This window comes from Elephantulus edwardii, unplaced genomic scaffold, assembly GCF_000299155.1.
Source record: "Elephantulus edwardii isolate Elephantulus edwardi_28Jun2011 unplaced genomic scaffold, EleEdw1.0 scaffold00099, whole genome shotgun sequence".
Classification (NCBI taxonomy): domain Eukaryota; kingdom Metazoa; phylum Chordata; class Mammalia; order Macroscelidea; family Macroscelididae; genus Elephantulus; species Elephantulus edwardii.
The window spans coordinates 2,281,697-2,300,778 of NW_006399849.1; positions in this window are offsets into that span (position 1 = coordinate 2,281,697).

A 19,082-nucleotide genomic window follows, 5' to 3' on the forward strand; every position below is an offset into this window, starting at 1 on the left:
GTTGATACTGTTATGTGCCATCGAGTCATCTATGACTCACAGCGATCCTAGACTCTAGGCACAATAGCTCTGAATCCTGCTCTACCCTGAGCCAATCTCACTGTCTCTGACACAAGTACCCTCATTACTCCAGCTATTGTGTCAATCCATCTCATTGGGGGTCTTCTTTCCTGGGCTGTCCTGTGACTCTTCCAATCACGATATCCTTCTCCAAAGACTGGTACTTCCTGGTTACATGTCCAAAATATGTCAGACGGAGCTTCAGAATTCTTGCCTCCAAGGAGCAGCTTGTTTTCACCGTCTCCAGGATAGATCTGTTTGTTCCTTTGGCAGTCCATGGTATGCATGTTCAATACTCTTCTCCAGCACCACAACTCAAAGACATCATTTCTTCTCAGAGGCACCAGTAAAAGATGACTTTATACAATAGATATATTTTTTTATCACAGTTTCAGAGGCTAAAAGTTCAAATCAAGACAATTTCTCTTACAGATTCCTTGCTTTTCATTGTCATAGTTACTGCTATTTGCTATTGAAGCAGAACTGACTCATAGCTGACCCTCAAGTGGGTTTTCAGAGGCAGTAAATTGATTGGAGAGTGCCTCAGAGCATCTGATGGATTCGAACCTCCTGCATTTGGGATTGCAGTGCAGCTTCTTGTCACTAGACCATGAGAGCTCCCTCCCTTCCTTGTCAGTAGCTATGGTAATGTCTTTGATTTTATTGGCATTATTTTGTGTACACTCCCTTTCAATTTCCTGTATTGTGTGTCTATATACAATCTACTCTTTACCTTTTCTATAAGTCAAGGTCCATGTCCTTTCTCCATGCCTGTTAAATATGTATGCTGAGCAAATAATTAGAGAACTTGGTCTTTATGAAGCATCAGCGTTGGAAGAAGACTCATCAACAACCTGTGTTATATGGATGACACATCTTGTTTGCTGAAAGCAAGAGGGACTTCAGGTGCTTGCTACAGAGGATCAAGGACTGCAGATGTAATGTGAATTACATCTCAACATCAAGAAAACAAAAAACCCTCCCAACTGGGCTGTTAGGCAACATCATGATAGATGGAGAAAAGATTGAAATTGTCAATGATTTTCTTTTGTTTGGATCCACAATCAACACTCTTGGGGCCAGCAATCAGGATATTGAAGACATAAAGCATTGGGAAAATCTTCTGTCAGGGGTCCTACCGAACTCCTGACCAGCAATGATATCAATCTGAAGACTAAATGCACCTGATTCAAGCCATAGTTTTTTTTTCTATAATTATATTTTATTAATTTTCATAAACATTTACAGAGATTTTGGGTTTCCATTCATTCATTGTTGCACTATTCTCTCCACCCTCCTCCCAGTTTGTTCTTGTCCAAATGCCACAGTGCTTGTCAAAGCCAGTTCTGATTAATCTTCTTTGTCAGTGTGTCCTTTGCCATTCCCTACCACTCCTCTCTGAGAGAGACTTCACCCTGAGTCATAAGGAAAAGGTCAAGCCATAGTTTTTACAATTACCTGCTAGCATCTTAGAGTAGGACAATGAATAAGGAAAACAATAGAATAATTGATGCATTTGAGTTGTAATGTTGGAGAAAAGTGCTGAATAGCGCCTGCTCTAACAAAAGAATAAATGATATGTCTTGGAGAAAAGTGCAACCAGTGTGTTCTTAGGAAGCAAAGATGGTGAAGTTTCATCTCACATATTTCAGACATGTTGTCAGGGGCAGCAATTCCTTAGAAAAGAATATCATGCTTGGAAATGTGGAGGGTCAATCAAGGAGAGGAAACCTTCAATGAGATGGACTGACAAGTGCCAGCAGCAATGGGCTCAAATGTGTTGGGGATGGTAAAGGTGGCACAGAGCTCAACTCTGTTGTTGATAGGGTTGCTATGGGTCACACTCAACTTGATGACATTTAACAACAACAACATAACTCAAGAGATTAGGTTTAGGGCCTACCTTACCCTGTTGTTCTGTTCTGTTGAGTCAGAAATGACTCTGAGCTGACCGTCAGTGTGTTTTCAGAGGCATAAAATGGTACAGGAGGAGATTTCCCATCACAAAGAGCAGCTTGTGGATTTGAACCACATGCCTTTGGGTTTGCAGAACAGCTTCATACCACTAGGCCAACAGGGCATGACAGAACTCTGGTAGTGCCATCTACAGTGTGCTGCCAACCAAAAGACTTGCGTATGTCTGGTAGTTCAGCAGCACCATAGGAAAAGATGATAGTCTCTTCCTATTAAGATGTACAGCTTTGAAAACGAATGGAGGGCCACTGTAAGCTACATGGCAGTAGGTTTATTTGACTCTTTTTTTGTTGTTGTTACTCTAAAATGACTTTATTACCATGACATAAGAAATATTCTGTTTCAAAACAGGATAATTTCCTTAAGTATAGAGGCTGGCTCTTTTAATACAAATTTTAAGGGGATATGATTAAATTTATAATAGCTCTCTTTCCACATAAAATTACATCCACAACTATTAAAGGTTAGGATTTCAACATTTTAGAGGGTTGAGGAGCACAATACAACTCATTACATACCATAAATAAGAACAGTAGATAAATGTGTTGGGTATTTTAATAGAAGATAATCCCGAAAGTCATAGAAATGAATTCTGTTTTAGGCTTAAGAGACTGGAACAAGCAGTTGATTACCTTCACTCTGGATAAGTTATTGTTTTGGGCTTATTTGTTTTTAATAAGTGATTGTGGATTCTACCCACCTGGGCACAAATCTTCTAAAAAAGAATAGAAATGAAAACTGCTGCTACAAGTGATTAACTGTCTCTGAATACCTGCCCAAGGGTCAGCTACGAGTCAGTTCTGACTAGAGAATACATGACACAAAACAATGAACAATGTATAACCTTTTGTTTTATGTGCTCATCTGAGTAACTATTCAAAGTAGATGTCTTTCCTTCATGAACAGAAAGATGTTGCACTGACGAAAAGCCATATACTGGCCCAAAGTCACACAGTGAATTAGTGGTGACTGAACCAAGTTCTAACTGATTCCAAGTCAGTGTTCTTCTCATGTCATTATTCAGCCTATACCTTTTATAACTGACAATAAAGTTTTATTCAAATGAGCCTTCAGCCTGTTCTGTTTGAGATACCAAATATTCTGATTCCTTCTCATCATCATTATCATTATTGTTTTAGTGTAAAACAACCATGCTCAGCAACAATAGCTGTTGAATATTGAGGGGATTCTGAAATCCTATGGCCTATTGCAAATTATGCCGTCAATTCTAAGTTTCACTCACCATCTAGCAAAGCTCCTTTTTAATGCATATGTAACATTAACATCTTAAAAGCAAAGTAGCACCTAAAATCAAAGCTTGTGGTCTACTTCATTTACACTTCTAAGCTCTATCAACCTAGACTAGAGGGCTGATTCTCTATCCCTTTTTGTACTATCAATTGTGTATTTCCCATTTCTGTGTTATCCAAATATTCTGGTACCTGATAAGATGAAGGCATGAAACTGCCACTAATATCAAAAGGTCTCTTATCTGACAAATCAGAAAACCAAATGTATGGATAGCCCTTTTCTTTATCACCTTGGTTAAAATGGACCTTCTGTAAATGTAACCTTCAGGAGTTATGGGTTTAGCTAGCCTGCTGGCTATCTGATTCTTCCACTTTTTTATCTTTTTCCTTTTCTACAGAGAGCTCAGTTGGCCTAGTGGACAGAAAGTGATGCTACCAAGCCAAAGGTGGGTGTCTTCAGTCTGCAGCCCTCCGGCCTGGTTTTAATTGCTTTTGGTCAAACATTCTTCTAAGTGGTATATCACTGATCTGTCCATTTGCTGTGCAGAGTTAACTTGTGGTTGCTGTGATGATGAACACTGTGACATTGATGTGTCAAATGCAATAACGGTTACCCACAGTGGACAGTGTTTGGTGGAGCTTCCCAATTAAAACAGGCTTGGAAGTAGGAGTGGCATCCACTTCTGAAATAAATTGCCTCCAGAAACCCTATGAACTTGGAGAAACAATGAAAGTTATACAAATGTTCAGGTCTTTTGTTGATAGGGTTGTTATGAGTCGTCTACGACTTGAAGGCTCTTAACAACAACACCAACACAACATACTGTAATAAAATACCTTTTCTTGACTTTTAGTAACTAAAGTGGTTACTGACTACCCCCCCCCATTATCAGCAACTATTTTTTTTTAATATTTATTAAAAGCTAAGCATTAAATTTTCTTAAAATAAATAGGTAGACATAGATAAACATATCTATCGACTGCCAGAAGTCTATACTACATGTAATTTCTGGCCTAACTCATAAGGAATTGTCTTTCTAACCCACAGGCCATAGCTTTCTGGTGGTTTGAATCTACCATCAACTCTTTTTTTTTAATAGTTTTTTTATATTGGTTTGCTTGGTGGTGTTGTTGACTACCATCAAGGTGAGCATGACTCATAGCAACCTTATGAACAAAAGGCCTGAATCCTTTCTACAACTATCGTCATTTGTTAAAGTTCATAGAGTTTCCAGAGGTGTGTTGTTTAGGAAGTAGATGCCACTCCTGCTTCCAAGCCTGTCTTAAACTGGGAGCTCCACAAAACGCTGTCCACCATGGGTAACTGTTACGGTATTTGACACCCCAATGACACAAGGTTCAGCATCACAACAACCTGAGGTTACCTCAGTACAGCACATTGACAGAAGAGTGCTGTATTAATTAAAAAGAAATTAGACATATTGGAAGGATGTCAGTTTAAACACTAAGGTGCATCTTATCCAAGTTATGGTATTTTTAATTGCTTCCTCTACTTCTGAATGTTGAACAATGAATTTGGAAGAGAGAAAAAGAATTAATGGCTTTGAATTGCGGTGAGAGATACTGAATATTCTTTGCATTGTGTTTCATACAGTTATTCCTATGCATTATGATTGTTTTTTTTTGAAATAAAACTTTTGTTTTATACTGGTTTACTTACAATGTTCATATACATTATTTTTCACAACAGATCTTTCCCATTTCCTTCACCCACCCCTCCCTCCATCCATCAAATTGTGCAACCCTATGATTACCTGCTCACCCTCACCCTTCTGCTACCCCCTCCCCCCTTGGATCCTCATACATGTTTTACTAGTTAACTTTCTATTTCTACTATAATGATATTACATAGTATTTGTCCTAATGGGACTGTATTAATTCACTTAGCATAACCTTCTCCAGTCCCTCCCAAGATAGGTAGTGATTTTCAAAGTCATTGCTCCTGTATCATTTGTTGTGTTTTATAAAATTAATCACCACTGGACTTTGCCCACCATTATGCTGTCTTTTCAAATCCCAGTTGGATCTTTCCCACTTCCTTTATCCTCCCTCCACCCACCAAATTGTGCAACTCTGTGATTTCATCTCTACCCATCTTCCCCCCTTGCTCCCACCTCTTCTCCCTTTTGCATCCCCATAAATGTTTTACCAGTTATCCTTTTTATAATATAGTCTTATGCATTATTTGTCCTTATGAGATTTAGTTCACTAAGCAAATTGCTCTCCAGTCTCTCCCAAGTTATGTAGTATTAAGAAAAATAGGCAATCTTTTCCTGTGTGATTTACAGCCTCAAAAACCCATTGGAGAGTCAGTCATGAGTCAGTTCTCACTTGATATTTTTGAGTTGAGCTATTGATTCATTAAGTGTGTAATATTTCTCATGACAATAAATATAGAAGCAAATACTAATTTCTCTTTCAGTTTCTCTTTAGATGATCTGGTTTCCGTGGTCTATACTATGACCTCCCTGTCAAAGAGTGACCAATGGGGACCTGGACTCATGGAGGAAGAGAATGGTGCCACCTCTGCTTGAGCAAATTTCCTTGTTCTGTGTCCGAGCCAGCAGACAGTCCTTGTTTCACCCCACGGAACTCACAGTGGAGATCTTGACAAGGTCTGGTCTGTTCTCTAGACAACGTTAAGATCCCAGTGTCCTGTACCACTTTAATCAGGCCTGTACAGTTAGGAAGAAAGGAGGAAATGATAACTCCTAAGCCAGAAGTATTACTTGTCCAAGAAAAAACCTCCAAACAGAGGGAGGACTGTTTAAATTCTGAGTGCTTGTTTGTGTGTATGTAATTGCTGCTTGCAGTAGCTGGTTTGTGCAGCTCCACAGCAAGGAAACCCTAAGCTACGAATCTAATTGAGTCCTAATCTGCAGTTCCGTTGTACGGCATAACAGAGACTCAGCTCCCCTGTGGAGGCTGACTGGGCCTTGGTTTATACGGGTGCTCCTTAGCCAACATGGACCTAAGTGCCCACAGGGGACTGTGTGGCCTCTTTCAGGAGTACCCAATCCCTTTGTCTGTCATGACACAATTCAAGGGCCCTTACATACACTATGGGTAATCACCAGTTGCAGCCCACCATGGTAGACAGTATAATAAAAAATCTTGACAAAATTCTCCAAGACGCTGGCATAAAACAAAACCCAGGACAACTCTGAAAACTGTGCCAAGTTGAATGTTTATCTTTTGGGGTTCAGTGGCTTCCAGAGGGCATGTTTAATCCCTGTATAGTTCAGATAGCTTGCAATGTTGTCATGAGGAATCCTGGCCATCCCAATCAGTTCCCTTATATAGACTCTTAGCTGATTGTAGTCTGTTGCATGCCTCCATGTCCTAGAAGAAAAGCGAAACACAACAAAATGTTCACCAAGCTGACCCTGAAGAAGACCCCTTCCTGCTCTCAATCCCTGGCTACAGTAGTCTGTCTCCTAGACATATCACCATCCTCAGACTCCCTGCTGCCTCCAGTGGCCAGCTCCGCTGCTCCCACAGACCTGACAATTTCCAGTTTGGCTATGAGCTCTCTCCACTCCTCTGCAGACTCCAGTCATCAGCCTCAACTCATGGATAGCTTCTGGTCTGAAAAATCTGGTCTCCCTGACTGTACAATCTGACTGGATAATAACGCAGGAACAACTCAAACTATACTAGTACCCTTCAGCACCTCTGACCTATTCAACTGAAAAAAAAAAAAGTATGCCTTTTTATGCAGAGAAATCCCAGGCCATAGTTAATTCATTAACTAGTTAATTCAGTTAACTAGTTAGTTCAGTTAACTAGTTAATTCATTAGTCCAGGCCCATATCCCCATCTACGCTGACTGCCACCAGCTTCTCATCATCCCTTTAATATAGAGGAAAGAAGGTTCACCCTGGAGGTATCACACCAGAGGCTCAAAAGTACCTATAAACACAGAGCACCTTCCATCCTGCCCATAGGGTAGCCCAAGCATTCCCAGATGCCTTGCCTGACTGAGACTTCTGTTACCTAGGTGGACAGGCTGCCCTGGCCCTGTATCAGGTGGCCCCTTGGCAAGGCGACCACCTCCCAGGACAAAAAGCCATAAATGTGTCTAAACAAGCCATAGTGATCCAAAAGTTAGATGAAAGTCCAGGAGGCTACTATGAGAAGCTCTGTGAGACACATCACAACTACACCCCAATAGATCCAGAATCCCCAGACACTCATCTCACTGTCAACTCTGCATTTGTGGTCCAGTCAGCTCCTGACATCAGACAGGAACTACAGCTAGTATGGACATCAACAGATTACTGAAAGTAGCCAGTAAAGTGTTCAACAACCGAGGTAAAGAGACTGAGAAATCGTCTAATAGAAGAGCCAAGTGAGATGCATCCCTTCTTCCGGCTGTCCTGTGCCTATCAGGGCCCCAGTCTGTGACAGGGCTGCTCCGACAGTGATGGCCACAAAGTAACCAACTGCTGGAAAGGGTGACCCCATGTAGGAGCACCTCATCACTGTAGCCTGATTAGTGTGCATACTGCAACCTCAAAAGCCACTGAAAGAATGAATGCCCTGAAAAGCAGAGGAAGAACTAGAAACAAAAATCTTTCTTTACATGTAAGCCTTGGGGGAGATGGCACAGACTGAAAGTGACCCAGCTTCTAAACCTCGGCCCCCAAAAGCCCACAGTCCAAGTCAACGTTGGGAATCAGACATTTAATTTCCTTGTTGACACCAGAGCTGACCTTTTGGTGGTTAACACCCGAGTAACTGCTCTCAACAAAGACAGTGTCACTCTCATCTGGGATACTAGGCAGACAGTGACACAACCCTATGTCAAACCCTTGAACCTGCTGGCTGCGGGGACACGAGGTAGTTCATAGGTTCCTTTTTGTTCCTGATTGTCTTGTGCCTCTCTCAGGCCAAGATATTCTATCCAAACTGAGGGGGGAAAATCATCTTTGTACCAGAAGGTCCTATTTAGCATCCCTAACAGACACAAAACACTTGGTCATGGCCCTTATGATTTCCCAGGGACGGGGGTAGAGGCTACTCTCAGGCCGCCTTGCCAGTTACAAGAACCCAGAAGAACTCCTCACTGAATTTCCCAATGTCTGCTCTGAGTACTCACCCCCAAAACTTGCCGTCAACCGAGCACTAATTGTAGTCAAATTCAAGCGAGGAGCTCAACTTGTTAGAGTCACACAATACCTACCGAAGAGCCAAGAAATGACCCACCATCTCCTCCCTGAAATCATCCCTCAGTATGGAATGCCTCTAACTACTGTTGTTGTTACGTGCTGTCGAGTCACCTGCGACTCATAGTGACCCTATGTACAAGAGCCCTAAACCCTGCTCTATCCTTCACCAATCACACTGTCTCTGATACTCCTATCCCCATTACCCCAATCACTGAATTGATACATCTCATGGAGGGTCTTCCACTCTTGAGCTGTCCCTCCACCTTCCCAAACATGATGTCCCTCTTCAAGGGCTGATCCTGCCTTGCAACATGTCCAAATTATGTCAGATGAAGCTTCGGAATCCTTGTCTCCAAGGAGCAGCCTGGTTTCACCCTCTCGAGGACAAACTTGTTTGGTCTCCTAGCAGTCTATGGTATATCCAATACTCTTCTCCAGAAGCACAGTTCAAAGGCATCAATTCTCTATCATCCCTAGTCACTGTCCAGCTCTTTGATGCACAACACATAATTGCGGAGACTATAGCCTGGATCAGGCGCACCTTAGTCTCCAGCCTGGCATCATTGCTCTTCAGTACTCTAGAGAGGTCCCTGACAACTGACTTTCCCAATGTAATTAATCTCTTGATTTCCTGGCTGCTGGTACCAAGAGTGTTGCTTGTGGAACCAGGTAAACTAAAATTGTTAACAGTCTCATCAATCTCTTCACCATCCATAACGATGCTGCCATTTGGCCCAGTGGTGAAAATCTTTGTCTTCTTGATGCTGAGCTTCAATCCATACTGAAGGCTGTAGGAAGTGACAATAACTATCGTTTGTAGTACAGATAGTCCAATACTTCCTAAATAACATGCCTCTGGAAACCCTATGAACTTTGATAAGTGTCAATAGTTGTAAAGGGGCTTCAAGCCTTTTCTTCATAGGGTTGCTATGAGTCATGATTGACTCAAAGGCAATAAACAACAACAACAACTTAAGAATAAAGTAGAACTTACATACAGCTTATTGCCCTCAAAGCTCAGGGAAAGTAGAGCAAATGAATTGGACCCTAAAGGCAACAATGGGGAAGTTTTGCCAGGAACTTGGCTTAAATGGCCAAAAGTCCTGAGCTTCACCCTGGTGCACTGCAGGCCCTAGTGGGAACTAACTGTTTGAAATAATGTTTCAGAGACTCCTACCTCTAGTAAGGCAGTTCAGGGGTGATCTTGCTATCCTAAGGTAACAGGGACTCAGTCAAAACCTCTGAGCCCCAGAAACTGCCCTAAAAAACACCCACCATATCATGCTAAATAAATGTCAGATCCCCTTAAGAAACCCAATCCACCCTTTTCAGCTTGGTGACTTGGAGTGGGTAAAAAATTGGAAAAAAGAGCGTAGACTGGACCCCACTTTGTAATATTGGTAATCTCAACTGCTATTAAAGTTATGATACAGTCTGAGAATCCATCACTCTCAAGTAAAGAAAGTTCATGTCCCAGCCTTCTCTAAGTGGACTGCCAGCCAGACTCAAATACACTCAAACTAATCCTCAAACAAGAACCACCTGGTGTAAAAACCTAGCTAGAGTCCGGCTCTAGTTACAGTACTGGAAGCTGACTAGTCAAGCACGGCAGAAACTTGAGGATCATCAAGCCCTACTCTAGTCACATCTGGAAGCTGCCTGGTCTATGCACCAACCGAAGGTTGAAGAAAACAATAAATGAACTTGAACTGTGGAGCCCATCTCTGCTCCAGCCCTTTTTATGTGTTACTAGTCATGAGGTCTTTCGTTCATAGGGTCGCTGTAAGTTGCCTATGACTTGACGGCACTTAACAACAATGACAACAATATAGAGCTCAGTTGGCGTAGTGGACAGAAAGTGATGCTACCAAGTCAAAGGTAGGTCACTCTAATTTGTGACCCTCAGGCCTGTTTTTAATTGTTTTTGGTCAAACATTCTTCTAAGTCATATAGCCCTGGTCTGTCCACTGTATAGAGGTAACTTGTGGTTGCTTTGAAACTGAACACTGCAACACTGATGTGTAAAATGTAATAATGATTACCCATGGTGGATAGTGTTTGATGGAGCTCCCTGAGTAAAATAAGCTTGAAAGTGGAGTGGCATCCACTTACAAAATATCTTGAACCTCAGAAAGGATGAAAGTTATACAAATGTTCAGGTCTTTCGTTCAGAGTGTTGTTATAAGTCGCCTATGACTTGATGACGATGGCACTTAACAACAGTCATGATTAGTTGCTATGCGTTAGAAAGCTGAACAATGACTAGAGATACTAGAAGGAAAGTTGATGTCTTTGAGTTGTGGTGCTGGAGAAGTGTACTGAATATGGACTACTAGCAGAACAAACAGGTTCATCCTAGAGAGGGTGAAATCTTGCTGCTCCTTGGAGGCAAGGATTCTGAAGCTCTGACATACTTTGGGCATGTTGCAAGAAGAAATGAGTCTTTAGAGAAGGACATCATGCTTGGGAGGGTGGAGGGACAGTGTAGGAAAGGAAGACTCTGGATGAGATTAATTGACTCAGTGACTGGGATAATAGAGATGAGTGTGTCAGAAACAATGAAATTGGCACAGGATAGAGTGGGGTTCAGAGCTGTTGGACATAGGTCACTATGAGTTGCAAGTGACTTGATGTCATTTAACAACCACAAAAACAGCAGTTCCAAATAGAGAGCTCTGGTGGCCTAGTGACAAGAAGCTGTGATACAATCCCCAAAACATGCAATTCAAAACCACCAGCTGCTCTGAGGGAGAAGAATGGATAATCTCCTCCTTTAGGATTAATGGCCATGAAAACCTGCTAGAGGGTCAGGTCCAGTCTGCTCGTTGGTTCCAACTTTACAGTACACGACAATTACAGTTTGAATGTTCTGGGGATGGAGAATAATGCTGCTATGAACACTGATGTATACAAATCTCCCTTTGTACTCAAGTCTTCATCTGAAAAATCCTCAGTTCTCGTTCTCTCAGGGTATATTCCAAATAGTGGAATAGCTGGGTCATAGCAGCGTTATTCACCATCGCGAGAACATTCAAACAGCCCAAAGGTCTATCTATAATCGAATGGATTGAGAAATTTTGGTACGTTCACATGATGGGATACTATGTAGCACATAGGGACAATGAATTTGTAAATTACTACCTAACTAGGGAAGGACTAAGTGAACTAACTCAGTTTCATGAGAACAAATACTGTGTAAGATCATTATCGTACAACATGTATGAGGATCAAAGGGGGGAGGGTAGCAGCAGGGGGATGACGATGGGCGATGGGCGGGTGGGGATGGGATGAGATTGAGTGTGGTGAGGTGGGAGGGTAGTTAATTATAGGGTAGCACAATTTGGTGGGTGGAGGGAGCAGTGGGTAAAGGAAATGGGAAAGATCTGGTGTGAAAAACAATGTATGTGGATTTTGTAAGTAAACCAATACAAATTAAAAATTTTATTTTTTGAAACAAATAAAACAAAAATCAAGCAACAGTTTCAATAGCATTATTTTTCTTAGGATAAGTTAATGTAACTTTAAGCTTTAGATTAAGCTTTAGACTAATCCTCCCATGCTTACTGCATTTACTCATATGGGGGATTTGAGGCCTACTGACTGACCTAGTATCTCAAATATTCAAAAGGAAAATACGGTACATGAGAAAAGGACCAGGAATTAACACATGTCACAGATACAAATGATGATGAATCAAACTAAAGTTATCTGAAACCCATGAGTAACAGAAATATGGGCATCAAAAGGGGAGAATGAAAGGGAAATTCAATAAGGAGTTTTAACCCCAGAAAGAGAAACCTGGTGTATTATTAGTCCCACCCCAAGTACTTCCTCATTCCTAAGGTGTGCCCCTTCCCACAGCCCCCATACCTCAAAGCAGTGTCTGCACTAGGAATCCTGCTCTTTTTATGTCCTCGAGCAGACGCAGTATAAAAGCTGTGCCCACTCACCATTTTAAGCTCAGATCTTTGGAACAAGAGTTTCTCTGGGTCACTGGCGAGTAAATTTTTCTACTTTCAAGTTCTCTGAGAGTGCCAGCAGGTCATTTCCAAGTCATAGTTTTGCTATAACAATATAACATTTTCTCCATTAAAATCTCTGACATGATTCCCATTTTCTTGACTAAGTTCTGGTTGATATTGTGTAGATTCCATGCTTAATTGTACTTTATGATCCCTATTCTAGCTTCCCATTTGCTTGTAATATTTACTAAAATATATTTTCTTTTTTGAAGACTACATCTATATTTTACTTTGCTATGTCTACACAGTTGCCTGGTCTACAAGGAGTATATTATAGTGGGTCCACCAGGTTGCCCCCCTCTTTTGAAGTAAAATACCTTTTATTGGGAAGGAGGAGACAGGGCATCATGTGTTTTGCTACTGATAACAGGGAAGGGTTTGCATAGGTTCCAGGATCTATTATCTGAGTCCAGCATTTCTGAATGTTTACTCTGTGGAGCATTAATCACATGATATACTTCACACTGTGTGGGTTCCATATTCGATTAACTTTCAGAAACATTCCTTACTTGGAAATTTGCAACTCAAAGTAATGTATGCACGGGTTCTGTCAAGTTTATTGCCCATCTTCAATTTATAGTGTTTCCTAAAGTTGTCTGACCACAACACATCTCCATGTCTCTCCTCATTCACCTATCCTCTCCTAGAAAACACTTTTACTCTCCAATATCAGCCAGAACTTAGTCAAGAACATGGGAACGAAATCAGAGACTTTAGTGGAGAAAATGTGATACAAAATATTAGTGAGCAGATGTTGCAGGACTGAAAAACCAAGAAACACAAACACCGAGATATTTATCTCAGATAAGGATCAGCTAGAAAGGAAGAAACTGGGTTATCAGAATCTAGAGGCTTGAGAAGTTTTGCACAGCTGTGACGCAACTTCTCAGTGATAAGGTAGCATTAATAAGTTTAAGACTGTTTTACAATTCATCTCCTTCCTGACATCCTGTGTTTCTAGCCTGCAAAACTAGTAGAACCATCTAATTAACAATTTTTTTTCTCAGACCCTGTTTCAACTTCTCTATAGTCATGAATAGGTTTCTTATAAGCACAATCGAGTGTTCTGGGATTCTTATTCTCCTCAAGGTTAACCACAATTTGTTGTGATCTACATAGTCCAAAGGCTTTGCATAGTCAATGAAATGCAGATAGATATCTATCTGGCACTCTTTGCTTTCTGCCAAGATCCATTTGACATTGGTGATAAAGTCTCTAGTGCCACAGCCTCTTCTAAATCCAGTTTGTATTTCTGGTAGTTCTCTGTCAATGTACTGTTCCAGTCACTTTTGGATAATCTTTAGCAGGATTTCGCTTGCTTGTAATATCACTGATATTGTTTGATAATTTCAATACTCTGTTGGGTCTTCTTATTTTTTGGAATGGGAATAAATATATAGATCTCTTTCAGCTACTCAGCCAGGTAGTTGTCCTCCAGATTTCTCAGCACAAGTTGGTGAACACGTCCAGGGCAGCATCTGTTTGTTGAAATACGTCAATTGATATTCCATCAATTCCTGAGGCTGCAATTTTTTGACAAGTCTTTCACAGCAGCCTGAACTTCCTCCTTCATCACCATTGCTTCTTGATCATGTTGTTTCTTGAAATTCTTCTGTGTCAGCCAATTCTTTTTGGTATAGTGACTCTCTATACTCCTTCCATCTTCTTTTGATACTTCCTGGATATCCTGGATATTCAATATTTTACACATAGCATCCTTAAGTATTGTGACTTGAGGCTTGAATTTGTTCTTTAGTTCCTTCAGCTTAAGAAATACAAAGTGAGTACTGCCCTTTTGATTTTCAGACTCCAGTTCTTTGCACATTTCATTATAATACTTTTCTTTGTCTTCCCATAATGCCCACTGAAATTTTCTATTCAGCTTGTTAACTTCTTGATTTTTTCCCTTTGCTTTGGCTTCTTGGTGGTCTAGTCTCCTTGGCAGGGAAATATCGCATGATTCAAAATCAGGAAGGGAGCGCATCAAGGATGTGTCCTATCTTCTTATCTTTTCAATATGTGTGAGGAGCAGTTTATTCTGGAGTCTGGGCTAGATGAAGAGGAGTGTGGCATCAGGGTTGGAGGAAGACTCATTAACAACCTTCATTATGCAGATGACACAACTTTGCTTGCTGATGGTGAGGAGGACCTGAAATATTTGCTGTAGATAGTCAAGGACTGTAGTCTTCAAAATAGATTGAAGCTCAACATCAGGAAGAAAAAGATTCTCACCATTGGGCCAATTGGCAACATCATAATAGATGGAGAAAAGATTGAGGTAAATTAACAGCCTAATCAGCTCCCATTCTCTCTGAGAAGAATGGGAATCCCAGAACACTTAATAGTGCTAATGAGGAACCTATACTTGCACCAAGAGGCAGTCGTCAGAACAGAGCAAGCAAACACTGCATGGTTCAAAATTGAGAAAGGTGTATCCCGGGGATGTGTCCTGTCTCCATACCTTTTCAACCTGTATGCAGAACAGATTATCTGAGAGGCTGGGCTCTGTGAGGAGAAATGTGGGGTCAAGATTGGTGGAAGATCTATCAACAATCTGCATTATGCAGATGACACAACCCTGCTTGCTGAAACTGAGGAGGACCTGAAGCGCTTGCTGCAGAGTGTCAAGGACTGCAGCCTCCAATATGGGTTGAGGCTCAATGTCAAGAAGACAAAGATTCTCACCACTTGGCCAGTTGGCAGCATCAGTATGGATGGTGAAGAGATTGAGATTGTTCACAGCTTTAGTTTACTTGGCTCCACAGTCAACACTCTTGGCACCAGTAGCCAGGAAATTAAAAGACATATTACCATGGGAAATTCTGCTGTTAGGAACCTCTCCAAAGTACTGAAGAGCAACGGTGTCTCTCTGGAGACTAAGGTGCATCAGATACAGGCCATGGTCTTTGCAATCACTTGTTATGCATCAGAGAGTTGGACAATGACCAAGGAGGATAGAAGGAGAATTGATGCCTTTGAGCTGTGGTGCTGGAGAAGAGTATTGAGGGTACCATGGACTTCTAGGAAAGCAGATTCATCCTGGAAAGGGTTAAACCAGGCGGCTCCTTGGAGGCAAGGATTCTGAGGCTCCGTCTAACATACTTTGGACATGTTGTAGGGAGGAATTGGTCCTTGTTGAGGAACATCATGCTTGGTAGGGTGGAGGGACAGCACAGGAGGGGAAGGCCCTCTATGAGGTGGATTGAGTCAGTGACTGGGGTAACCAGAGTGGGTGTGTGAGTGACAGTGCAATTGGCACAGGACAGAGCAGGTTTTAGGGCTGTTGTACATAGGGTCACTATGAGGCGCAAGCGACTTGACGGCACACAACAACAACAACAACTTGAAGGATGACTTGTCTGGCTAAGGCTGATCCCTCCGGAGCTCCAGAGGAGCCTTCCTGAACTGCTCGGCAGCAGTACCTTACGTGGTGGCTGTTGCTGATCCATTGTGTGGGTTGTGATGAGGAAAAAATTGTTTAGGGGTGTCAATAGTCAGAAATGGAAACCAGTGGCAGCTAGAACCAATCTCCAGGGTGAAAAGTATAGATGAAGCCACAGCAATTAGAATGGAGCAATAGACCAACATTGTCAGAGACATTACAAGGATACAGGAATAAGTAAATTCACTCTCTTTCACACCTTCCGGTTTCTCTCTATTATTGTTACAACAGATAGACACCCTGCCCATCCTGTGCTGTCCTCGAAATCTTTACTTTGCTTCAGTCCATTGTTACAGCCACTGTGTCAATCCACCTCCTTGAGGATCTTTCTCTTTTTGGTGAACCTGACTGCTATTGTCCTGGGCATGGGTTGTGGGTCCAAGTAAAATGAAGTCTTTGACAACATTATCTTTTCTCTGTTTATCATTATGTTGTTTATCAGTCCAGTTGTGAGGAGTTTTGTTTCTTACCTGTGAGCACATTCCATTTAGGGAGGCATTTCTTAAATTTTTTAAAAAATTGTTTTTCATTCATATGCATTGTTTGTTTGTTTGGGTTTCTTTCTCCCTTCCTCCCCCCTCACCAAATTCTGAGATCCCATGATTTGTTTTCAGTTCTGTAATTTTCTTTGCATGAGTCTTCTTTATTTTTGTCTAAGTTTATTCCTTCGTATTTTATCTTTGTTCTAGCTTTTTGGAAAATATATTTATTGTCTCTCTGACTTCCTTTTCGGAGTTCCCTTTGTTGCTATAGAGGAATCCCACTGATTTTTGTTTGTTGATCGTGTACCTTACTGTTCTGCTGAATCTTTCAATTAATTCCAGTAGTTTTTGGAATTTTCTAAGTAAAGGATCATAGCATCTACAATTGGTTAATTTTACTTTTTCTTTACCGAGGTAGATACATTTTACATCTCTTGCTTATCTAGTTGCCCCGGTAAGGAATTTCACTACAATGTTGTATTGGAGTGGTGATGTTGTTATTGTTGTTGTTGTTAGGTGCTCTTGAGTCCAGTATGAATCATAGCAAACCTATAAACAACAGATCTGAACACTATATTATCCTGCGCCATCGCCATCACCTCTGACATTCTTGAGCCCATTGCTGCAGTTACCATGTCAATCCCTCTAGTTAAAGGTTTTCTCTTCCGTTGCTTACACTCCGTATGACATCCCTTTCCAAGGAACAGCCTCTGCTACACTATCCCTGAAATATGTGAGACGAAGCTTCATTATCCTTGCCTCTGTTTTCCATTTCCAAACGTAATGCTTTTAGTTTTTCTCCATTGAGAATATTTTTGATTGTTGGTTTTGAAAGTATGTTGAGGAATTCTGTTCCTATTTGGTTTAGTTTTATCCATAATAGGTATTGGATTTTATTAAATGGCTTTCTTTTATTGACTGATAGGATCATTTTTTTTTATGTAGTGTATTGCATTGATTGTTTTTCTAAAGTTGGACCAGGTTGGACTACTTTTTATGTGTTATTTACTTAATTAAGTAAATAGGACGTGGTTCCTAAGGTCACTATGAATTGTGCTAGACTTGATGGCACCTAAAAGCAACTACAATTTATTTAGCTATGCTGCTGGAAGCTACTGCCTAAGATTTTGTTGAGGATCTTTGTGTTTATAGTTCTGAAGGATGGTGGTCTGGAATTCTCCCTCCTTTTTTTTTTTTAACGTTCATATTTTAACACCAGAACATGTATTGCAGAAGTAAACACTGGAATTCATAAGATGAACTGGATGCTGCAACAGCTGCCCTCTTGGGTTTAGGTGTTGCTCCTTCATGGAATCCATGCCTGCAATACGGTACACAATCTTCAGGCGACTTACAGCCCAGTACTGGTGGTATTTTGCCTCTGAGCCTTGGCACTCTAGTTTTACTTTCTTTTGTGCTTGGCAGCATAGCCACACTTGCCATTGGTGGACTTCTGGAGGTTGTAGGCCTTGGAACCACAGTGGCGGTACAATGTGTGCATCTTACTGAGATGCTTTCTAAATAATGACGTTCCCTTCATCATCTCGCTTCTGCAGCCGAGACCTGTACTTTTTTTTTAAGTTGTAGCTTTACCTGGCTTTTGCATCAGGGCTGTGCTTTCAGTTCATTCTTTCAGCTACTCAGTGCCAATAGCGATCTTCAAAGCATATTTGAATTTCCATACAGCGACAATAGTAACTTTATGCTTTTGCCTAATAAGATGCAAATGCCCTTCCTATGAATAAAGATGCCTCCACACTCTCTTTCTACAGGGGAGCTATAAAGTTCTGATAGTAATAGTATTCATCTCTGGGGAGTGATAATTCCTGCTAAAAGTCATTCGAAGCTCCATGTAAATATTTTGTAACCTAATGAATAAGTTGTAAAGCTATCCACCGTTAGTATTATTTATGTGAAAAAAATGAAGAAAAATAATTAAAGAAAAAAATTTGTTTAAAGTGTTAAAAACTTAAATGTGCATAAAACCTCCCCCAAATTAGTGTAATAGACTAGATTTGCTGTCAGTAGATACAGCCATATTGTTGTCGCTAGGTGCTGTCAAGTCAAGTATGATTTACAGAGACCCTATGACTAGTGGATTGGAACGCCGTTCTATCCTGTGCTGTTCTCACACTTTCTGACACACTAGAGCCCAATGCAGCAGTTACCATGTCAGTCCACCTGGTTGAGGGTCTTCCTCTCCTTTGCCAACCCTTTACCCTTTATCATGACAGCATCAAACCAAAAGTATTGGGAAGGTACTCTGAAGAGGAGATAGTGAAAACAAGTTGTATAGGTGAAGTCTTGGCAGAACAGTGTCCAGAATATTATTGAAAATTCCCTTCATGCTAGTTTCCTGGGCACATACAGGATATTAGGGTCGGTTATTTGTAAAAACAGAGTCACTAAAAGAAGAACTCTAGTAATATAGTCTGTGGAGTGTTGCACTACTGACCTGAAAGTTGCACCTCTCAGTGACTTGAATGCACTAGTGGCTCCAAGAGAGAAAGATAGGCAATCTCCTCTCTGGAGATTTACAGTCCCAGAGAAAGACACATGAGCGATCCTAAAACATAGCTTCTAACCAGACTGTGTTTCTTTTTTTTTTTTTCTAGAATTATATTTTATTAATTTTCATAAACATTTACAGAGATTTTGGG